Here is a 10,284-nt window from a genome sequence, read left to right on the forward strand (position 1 = left end):
GGAGAGGGAGGAGGTGGAGGAGAAGGAGGGGGGGAAAATCTCTTGGATAGTCCGGCTATTTGAATGAGCCACGTGTTCAAACTACAAATCAGCGGTCTCACGTGAAGAATCCGAGCTCCTCAATTAGAGATTTAACCAAAAAGGGGGGTGGGGGGTCTAAGGGGGGAGAGAGAAAATCGGAGAATAGGGGAGCAGAGAAAAGGAGACGGGGTGAGGGTCACCGAGGAAGAGGAAGAAAAGCCACCCTTTGCAATCAGGGGGAGCAGCACCAGCTGGGGAAGTAGAGCGGCTTAAGTTTAGGGAGGAGAGAAAAGGGCTGCCTGATGGGGAGACAGGAAAGTGACAGGACGATTTTCTCCCTTTTTTTTCCCTGAGAAGGGAGACGGGGGACCCCAGCCTCCGAGTTTATCTACCCCGGAGAATAAACTGGCTAATGCGATCTTCTTGCGTGAAATATTACACACACTCGCCCCACCACCCCGAGCCACCCAGCCCAGAGCAGGAGCACTAGGCTCGCTCGCCCGCTCTCCCCTTCAGGGCTTCTGCTTCAGTGAATGTAACCTCCTGCAAATCAGGGAGGAAGTTTTCTGGTTTTACCATTGGAGAAAAAGCGAGGAGGGGGGCGAGAGGAGGAAGAAGAGGAGGGGGAAAGGGGCGGTGGGAGATTGGCAGCCCAAGCCAACCTCCCCTCTCTCCCTCTCTCTTCCCTCCGCCCCTCCCTTGCTCCCTTGCTCGCTCGCTTGCTTGCTCGCTCGCTTCCTCCCTCCCTAGCTAGAGCGTTAATCCGAGGGGTCTTCGGAGCTCGGCTCCTCTCGGTCAACGTGGCCCAAGCGCGGGTGCTCAGGGTGGGTGAGTCGGCGGACGAGCTCGGCTGAGAGCGAGCAAGAGGGTGGTCGGGTGGGCGCTGCGCGGCAGCCGCGGGCCTGCTGGGCCCGGCTGGCCGCCGGCGCGGGGGGCTTCTGAAGAGCACCCAGAGGAGGCCCCGCCACCCAAAGGCACAGCCGAGCCCCGTCTCGTTTTTGGAGGCTCTCCCGGCTCGGCCTTGCCATTGGTTGCGAGGCACCGAGAAGACCAGGGGGCTTCAGGTGGGAGGCGGCCGGCTCGACTGCAGGCTCCTGGGGCCGCTGGGGAAGCCGCTGGGGGGAAGCGGCCGAGGGTTTCTCTGCAACGTGGAACCGGGCCCCGGCACGGTAACGTTTCTGGCTTTCGTTCTGCCGAGCGTGGAGCTGCTGGGCCTTTTGGGGCCCGGCTCTTGGGGCCGAGGGGAAGGGGGCGAAGGACAAAAGGGAGGGGGGACGGCGGCGGGTGGCCTGCCCGAGTGATTAAGGCGCTCCTGGCGGGGAAGTGAGCTCTTCCTGGAGCTTCTACGGTGGTTCTGGGGGGCCGAGGAAGCGCGAGCGGCTGCAGACTAGCCCCTCTCTTTTTCCCCTCCATAATAGAGTGAGGGGAGAGAATTCCCCCAAAGAGAAGACTAAGAATACCCCGAGGCGAAAGGGTTCCGACGACTCCTTTCCCTCGTCTCCCGCGGCGATCACCCGAGAAAAATCGAAAGGCTCGGCTGGCCACCCCGCAAGCAGCCACCGCCTTTGCGGGTTCCCTTTCAGGCTTCAGGGGCCCTTCGTCGTTTACCCCCATTTGCAAAGGAGACAAAGCTGGGTTTGTGGGGGTGGGGTCTGGGGCCGCCCGAGCCTTCCCGGGCAAACCAAATGTTGCCTGAAGAAGAAGAAAGGAGACGGAAATGAAAGGTCGCACTGTAAGCATTTCGTCTAGCAAACCCGAGCAGGTCGGCTTCAATCATTCCGGGGACTCCGGGCAAAGGTTTTATTTATTCCCAGACCGACGTCCGAAAGGGACAGGGTTTGCGGCTTGCTTTTTTTAATAGCAATTCCGTAGCGAGTTAATTTTACAAAATAGTATCGCGAATCAAATTCTACATGTCGGTTACCAGGTAATGGAAACATCCTGAATCGCTTTGTTACCTTACGGGGAGAAAAGAGGAGTGGCGGCTTCCCCCCCCCTTTTTTTTGCAGCAATTTCTGAAAATCGTAATTTCACCTCGGGAAATTGTGAATGAATTTTGCTTTTGATAGGTTTCTTCTTGTCGAGTAAAACAGCTTGGCATTAAGGCGGGGTGCCGGGGTTTGTGAATGCGAGTGCACCTTGGGGACAGCAGAGAAACCATTATCGGCCACGGGGATGTTTTCGACTGGGGTTTTTTCCCTTTAAAAAGCAACAGTTATTTTGTGGCCTTTATGGTGATATTAAGGCGCTGGTATGGGCAGATGTATTTTTTTTTTTTCCCTCCAAACTGCAACTCCTTTTTCTAACATCTGTCTTTGCCAGACAATAGAGATTGTGGCATTTTGTTGTAGTGGGAAGTGGCTTTTTTCTTTTTGTTTTGTTTTGTGATTCAGATTCGCTTTTACCCTCTATTCCGTCTAGTTTGATTTTTCTCAAGTTTTTAATTTTGCGAAGTTCTGGGGAGGAGAGACAAGAGTGATTATTTATAACTTCCATTTTGTAGAGGGGGAAAAAACCCTGAGGAATGAACAGATTGCTTTCCTTTTACGTTAACTTTTCAGTTGTTGGGGGATTTCCTCCCTCTTCTTGTCTGACCCTTTTGGAATCTAACATTTTTCTTGTAGGATCTTCAATAAGGAAAGGATTGGGAGAGCTATTTTAGTTCCTTGGAAGACAAGGTTGATTGAGTCGAGGGGAAGAAAAAAAAAAAAAAAAGACACCTCCACACTAAAACGTCGCTCAAAAGGAACTGGGGCTGTATTCAGCACATATCTAAGGATAGATTTTATCAGGCTGGTTGTTTATTTGTTTATTTGGGTGGGTTTTTTTTTTTTTTAACCAAACGGGTAAGTACATTTTACTCCTTACATGGACAAAAAAAAAAAAAAAATGTTGGACCCTTCTTTATTGTTAGAAAGTCCCTTGCTCTGATGTGCCACTTATTTAAAATTTTCCAAACTAGCTGCTGAGGTATAGTACTTTTGTCCATTTCTCTCTGCAATTGTTTTTCAGATGGTAGAAAGGATATATGTCCATACTAAACTATTCGGTCACCTCAAGCTGTATCCAAAGTAAGTCAACGAGACTTCCTTCTGGTGTCCTGACGGGATTTACTATTTTTAAATTAAGAAACTGGAAACTCTCCAAATGCCTTAAAAGTCGTGATAAATCCTAAGGCTATTTGCTGTTTAAATCTGAAAAAGTTTCACTGGGGTTTGTCTTATTACTATCAACATTTAATATAAAACCTGCGATTTCAGATTTCTAGGGGGGGTTTTCGGGAAAGATTTTGACTTAATGATTTGACTTAAAGATTTGACTTAATGAGATAAAAAAAGAAAAGAAAAGAAAAGAACCGTACACACAAAACCTGATGCAACTTCTGACCCAGTAATCCATAGTGATGTATCATCTCCCGGTACTACATAGAAGTGGATTTGTTTCTTTCCAAATCTTTCAAACCTTCACATTAATACTTTCCGCTCGGTCTGAGGGTGAAAGGAGATCTCTGAACACAAGGAACAGACAAACTTCCCTTCGGGCGCTAGAATATACTTTCCCCCTCCTTTCTAAGAATATTCATCCTCTCGCATTCTAAAACTCACGCTTTTTAGTAACATTTTAATTTAAAAACTTCTATTTGTTTATTTTTTCAAAAGCCTCGAGCCTCATTCTTAGGGTTAAAAAACTGTCGATTCTAGCAATTTCTCTCATTCCAATGTTAATGCGAGGGATAATGATTTGTATTTACTCTCAAACACAGTACAGAGCAGTGGGGAGTTTCTGTTTTGCTCCCTCTGAGATAACCTGTTTCCCCCTTTAGGACTAGTCTCCTCAATTCTTTATCAGCCTGACCTGGGGGGGATCGGGGAGGGGAAATGACAAAATTGTTTTTAAGGGGCTAAATAGTAGCAAAGAAAATTAATTACTAGCCCAGAATTCACAGGTTTTATTATATAAAATTCAAACTGCGAGGAAAAAGAGTATTCCTTGTCCTTCACCCTGCTTTAGCCCCCCACAGCCTTAAAACAAACATACATACACACTTTTACGGACCCCGCTCTATCCAGAGCGGGCACGTACACGTAAATGCCTCGTACAAGTTAAGTAAATTTCTCTAAAAAAAACAAAAACAAAAACAAACAGCCTCAAAACACTCACTTTTACTCCCTTAAAGAAATTCTCCTGGGCGCTCATCCCCTTCTAGCTGACTATGCTGGAGAGTCTGGGGGAACCTGGTTCTGCCCATTCACTCCCCGGAATCGGCCTTCATTTATTTTGTTTGCATTCAAAGATGGAGATCAAAAAGAAGATGGGGTAGTTTCCTTGTTCCCTGGCTGTCACCCAAAGAAAGCTGAATCTGTGAAACAATCATTGAGAGGGAAAGCTTTTTTGCCTGCTGCCTTCTCTCTGGTCTGACCCGGGAATTACCCCTGCCCCGGGCCCAGCCTCTGGCCCTGAACCCAGGGCCAGACTCGGTCTCAGCCTCCTTGCACCCAGGGCCAGGCTAAATCTGACACCTACGTACCCAGGTCCAGTCTGGTTCCCGTGGCCTTTGGGAATCTACGTGAGATTATCTGGTTGGGTTCGACGTGACCCGGTAGAGGGTTCGGAGGAGAGGGGGACTGGATGGAGCGGGTACAGTGAAATAAGGTTCGGGAATGAACTTTAGTGGGGTTTGGGGTCGTGGTCGGGCTGGCCCACATCAAATTAAGTTCCCTCGGCAACTTTGCCTCCCCTGCACCCCGAATTCCAGGCTTTAACCCTGGGTGGGGTCTCCCATACACTGTGGAATGACTCCATCCCAGCAGAGAGGGACGCAGGCGGGCGGGCTGGTGTTTGACAACATTAGCGCTCTCGGTACTCGCTCCTCCTGGCCCCGCCCTGGCTCTATGTGCAGGAGTGAGAGCTGCGAGCAGGCGGCGGGGAGAGACGACCAGAGCGTGGAAGGAAGGAGACGCATCACCTTCGGCCGTGAGCGGAGAACCAAGGAGCGAGTGTGTAAGAAAGCAGGAGGGCGAAGGGGCAAGCTGCAGGTCTGCCATCTGCCCGGCCGCGCGCCGATAGGTATGGTAGTTTAGCGCGCCCGAGGGGAAAGGAGCCTTGCACTCCCGCGGGCTCCGGGGAAGGAGAGGCTGGATCGCAGAGAACCGCCACCTCCCTCCGCTCCTCACCCCTCCCTCCCGCACATCCGAGAAGGAGGGGGGGAGGCGGGGGAGGAGGAGGAGGTGGAGGGGAGGGTCTCGTTTCCAGTTGGTGAAAGCAAGGAGCCTATCAGAACCCGCAACCTTGTCTACGTCCGCCCAGCCACCAGCCAGATCTGCTTCCAGCTCTTCATTCATTGGCCCCCGAAGCGACCCCAGCAACCGTATCTCCTGTGGCGCGAAAATAACCCTTTGCTCTCTAGTCTTTTATAGTGGCTCCACTCACGTCCCCTTCCCTTGCCCCCTACCCCTAATTGTTTTATCAGTCTCCACCCCTTTCACCGAGACCTAGTTCAATCCTCAAACGGGGTGTGGGATGTGAGGGAAAATAACCGAAATAAATGTTTTTATATACAGGAAAGCTCCGTAATTCGTACATCTCCTTCCTGCTCTGTTGACCCTTTCGTGCCAATGGACTGCAGAGACCACCCTCAACTTTCCCTTTCTTCTGGCATCTTCCAGTCTATTCCAGAAGTCGTCAGTTAACGCCAAGCTACAGACAGCAGGAGTCCAGTAGTCTCTTCTTTTTCATGCTTATGTCCATCTTCGAATTCTGCAGGTTTGGGGGCTCTGGGTCATTTTTTTTTATTTTTATTATTTTTAAAATTTTGGGGCTTTTTTACTTTCCTAAGCAATCTGTTTTGTCCTTTCCCTTTTCTCCTTCCCTCTTCACCTGGAGTTCCAGAGTTATTTTAATTAAAACTGAATAATAAAAAAAACATTAATTTAGAAATGGGGGGGGGCAGACCCAGCATTAATATAACTAAAAATTTATTAAAACTGTCCAAATAGAAGGGAAATTAGTCCTTTTTGAGAGATTGGTGGCCACCAGGAGAAAAGTGGTATGATTCAAATGAAGTTATGAAGGAATCTAAGGGGAGGGTAAGCAGATTTAGCTCTGGAGAGTGTAAAACAAACAGAATAATTCCTCTCCAGATTCATCAACTGGGGAAAGGAAAATTTATAATGGTTTAAGCACAAGAGTGGGGACTGGGATGGAGAGGATAATTGTTGATACTGAACGCACTTTTTTCTTTTAACAGACTTTCCAGGCTATATGTCCTGGTTTGGAAATGTTTTTGTCTGGTAAATAATTTATACAAGGATCATTTTCCCAGTGTGCAGGAGAAACCATAAGAGCATTCATTCAAAATTCACTGGGAAAGGGGACAATTAGGTGGCTTAGTGGATTGAGAGTTAGGCCTTCAGATGGGGAGGTCCTGGGTTCAAATATGTCCTCAGACACTTATTAGCCATGTGACCCTTGGCAAGCCACTTAACTCTCCTTGCCTGTCCCTTACCTCTCTTCTGCCTCTCTTCTAAGAGGGAAGGTAAATGGTTTTTTTTTTTAAATATTACCTGAGAAAATGTTCCCTAGATAGAAGAGTCTTGTTGATAGCAATGTTACAATTCATGATATGCTTTTTTTTTTCCCAGCTAAAACGGATGAATTTATCGAAAAGTCTGAAATTTTGTGCAATGTACCACAACATCAACCTCCACCAATAACACTGGCCTCCTTGCTATTCCTTGAATAAGAAGACACTTCATTTCCTGACTCTGGGCATTTTCACTGACTATTCTCCTTGACATAGAACCATGGAATGCTTTTCTTCATCTCTATCTCCTGGATCCCTTTAAAGTTCTAGATAATATGTGATATGCTTTTTTAAAAAATAAGGACTTAAACAGTTTGTGTCAACTTTTGCTTTCTGTACAGTTGTATTTTCTTTTGCTCTCTGTCAGTTTAGTCTTCTGTATCTAATAAATACAATAATAAACAGCACTATATCTTATTATGGATGAAATGAATATTTGAGAAGCTCTTTTTGAAAAAATAAAACTTGAGATCATTGTTGAAATAACACTTTTTAGAACAAGGAAAAGTCACTATCCAAGGCAAAATGCTTTTTAAAAAATATTTTGGGGGCAGCTGGGTAGCTTAGTGGATTGAGAGCCAGGCCTAGAGATGGGAGGTCCTGGGTTCAAATCTGACCTCAGACACTTCCTAGCTGTGTGACCCTGGACAAGTCACTTGACCCCCATTGCCTACCCTTACCGCTCTTCTGCCTTGGAGCTAATACACAATATTGACTCCAAGATGGAAGGTAAGGGTTTAAAAAAATATATTTTACAAAATTCAACTCAATTCTACAGAGGTTCTGAAAACAGTTTTCACATTAAACTCTATCCCTTCCACAATACCCCATTAAGATTGTTCACATTTTTTATTCCTTTAAAAAAATTCAAGTTTATGAATTTATGTACAAAGCTCAAGATCACATAGGAAGTAATTTAAGAAAGTAATGTAGAAAACTTACACGATAAGGAATACTAGTAAAAGGAAAACTGGTACCTCTTTTATGAATAAGTATACTTTTGGATTTAAGTTTCATAGTTGGAAACCGCACAATAATGCTAGCAGAAGAGAAATCATGCAGTTTCCATAGTGCATGAAATATCAGTTGTCCAAAGGTCCCCAAAAGGTCTTACCAAATCAAACTCTACAATTGTTTTTTATCAAAAAGGGTACCTCTAGGGGGCAGCTGGGTAGCTCAGTGGATTGAGAGCCAGGCCTAGAGACAGGAGGTCCTAGGTTCAAACCCAGCCTCAGACACTTCCCAGCTGTGTGACCCTGGGCAAGTCACTTGACCCCCATTGCCTACCCTTACCAATCTTCCACCTATAAAGTCAATACATAGAAGTTAAGGGTTTAAAATTTTAAAAAAAAAAATGGTACCTCTGCTTCAGGAAGTTTTCCAGTTATATTTCCTCAGCATCTTTAATGAACTATATTGGTTAAGGGAGTTTGTGTTTGTTTTTTAATTGCAACTACTGTGCCCTGAATTTAATTTCTCCAGTTTGATATCCTAAACATTGTACATGATCATCCAAATCCAGATAAAGATGAAATAGGCTTCTTTTATTGCAGTGGAGTTCCCTGTATGGACTGTTTGACTCCTGTGAATCATTACATTTCTCAATCATCAGTTGTTAGTAGTCTAGGAAAACAGATAGGAGCATGGAAGTAAAAGCCTATTTGGTAATGGATGTTTACATATTTGCAGATCTTAGAAACTAGGCAACTAAAGCAGGGTTTTCCAAAGCAGCCTGTAGAAGGCAGCAAGCAGATCATTATTTATTAGGAGTTTATTGGAGAGGAGAGGAGAGTCAGCAGTCAGGGGAGAGCAGGAAGTTCCAATATGTTTCTTGGTTACTCACTTTTCCAGCAGCTTTCTTGCCAAAAGGGAGAAAGGGAGGGCTGGGGTGAGGACTCTGGGTGGGGGTGGGGGAATGTATTAACTAATGGGACTGCAACCCAACCATGAAATCCCACTGAAAAGAACAATAAGAACCTGCTATCCACTAAAATAGTAGCTAGTATTCAGGATCAAAGGTGCCTGGTTAGCATAGCATTATCCAACAATATATATTTAAAATACCCTTTAGAGAGCTATTTTGTGGTTAGCTCTCTCTATCCCCAATTGCCTGGCCCTCAAAAATAATTTTTCAAGAAACCCCAAAGAAATCCACATGATACAGTTATTTTAAAGAGTTAAAAAAAAGTTCAAGGGGGGTGCCCTTTTGTAGAAATCCTGGTTTTCAAGACTTGTGAATAAAAAGCAATTTCTTTAGTTTGATCTTTGAGGCAGCCTGGTAAAGGCATGATATCATCCATAAATCAAAGTTTCTTATTTAATAATACCTGAACACTTGCAGGGAATCCACAGATAGAGGGCTAATTTTTATGTCCTTATTTTCTCTCTTCTCTCTGGACACATCAGCATTGATTCCATTCAATTCACTTCTTTTATTTCTGCTCCCTTTATTTAGCTCAGTGTAATTAGCATCCTATCCAGGTGAGACAGCCCATATTTTTTAAGAATTGGTGGGTCAGGAAGAATAATGGGATACTTGTGTAGGTGGTTTCTGTAGCTCATGTTTTTCTCTCAAATTTGTAGATGAGTTAAAAGCATTTAAGACAATTTAAACAGAAAATTCCAGCCTGACATCTGCCTTTGCCAGACTTGATCATTCTAAGAAATGATCTGAAAAAAATGATGGTGATTTCACACTTGCTCATAGACCTCCAGGAGTATTTTTTTTTAGATTAAAAAAAATCTTATTTTTATTGTCATGCAACACATACTTCCATATTGGTCATTGTTGTAAGAGCAAACTTATACCTAACCAAAACTCCCAAATAAAATAATAAATATACTAATGTGAAAGACAACTCTAACAGTTCTTTCTCTGGAAGTGGATAGCATTCCCCATCATAAGTCCTTCAGGATTGTCCCAGATCATTGCATTGCTGAGAGTTAGCCAAGTTTTCACAGATAATCATCCTACAGTATTGCTTTTACTCTGTACCATGTTCTCCTAGTTCTCCTTATTTTGCTCTGCATCAGTTCCTGCAGGTCTTTCCAGCTTTTTATGAAATTATCTTGCTTATAATTTCTTATATCCCATCACCGACACACACCACAATTTGTTCATCCATTTCCCAATTGATGGACATCCCCTCAATTTTCAGTTCTTTGCCACTATAAAAAAAGAGCCTGTAGGAGTATTCTTAATAGCAAGGCAAGAATTGATTTTAAAAATGAGGAGGAAGTGATATTTTATGCACTGAGTTAAACTTGGGGGTTGGTAATAATATTAAAAACCTCTATATTTCACCCTGAAAAGGTCATTATGACTTACTACATTCCTGACATTGGACTAGGTGCTAAGGATATAAAAAAAAAAAACTGAAAAAAAAAGTCCTTGCTCTTAAGGAGTTTATATTCTGTTTCTTTATGAAAGTTTTGCATTTGTTTTGCTTAATTCAATTCAATGCAACCAATATTTATCAACCACTCACTATGTACAAAGCTCTATGCTGAGGCAGATCTAAGCATACCAAGGTAAAAATAAAACAGTCTCTACCTTCAGGGAGTTCACATTCACTGGACATTGATTTGCCCAGTTTGGCCATGGACAATGTGGTAATTTATTTTTTTTTGTATCTGAGAGACAGGGAGTTCAGTCAACCTTGTTACTACTAGTTTCTCTG

The sequence above is a fragment of the Gracilinanus agilis genome, chromosome 5 (genome assembly GCF_016433145.1).
Source record: "Gracilinanus agilis isolate LMUSP501 chromosome 5, AgileGrace, whole genome shotgun sequence".
Lineage (NCBI taxonomy): Eukaryota > Metazoa > Chordata > Mammalia > Didelphimorphia > Didelphidae > Gracilinanus > Gracilinanus agilis.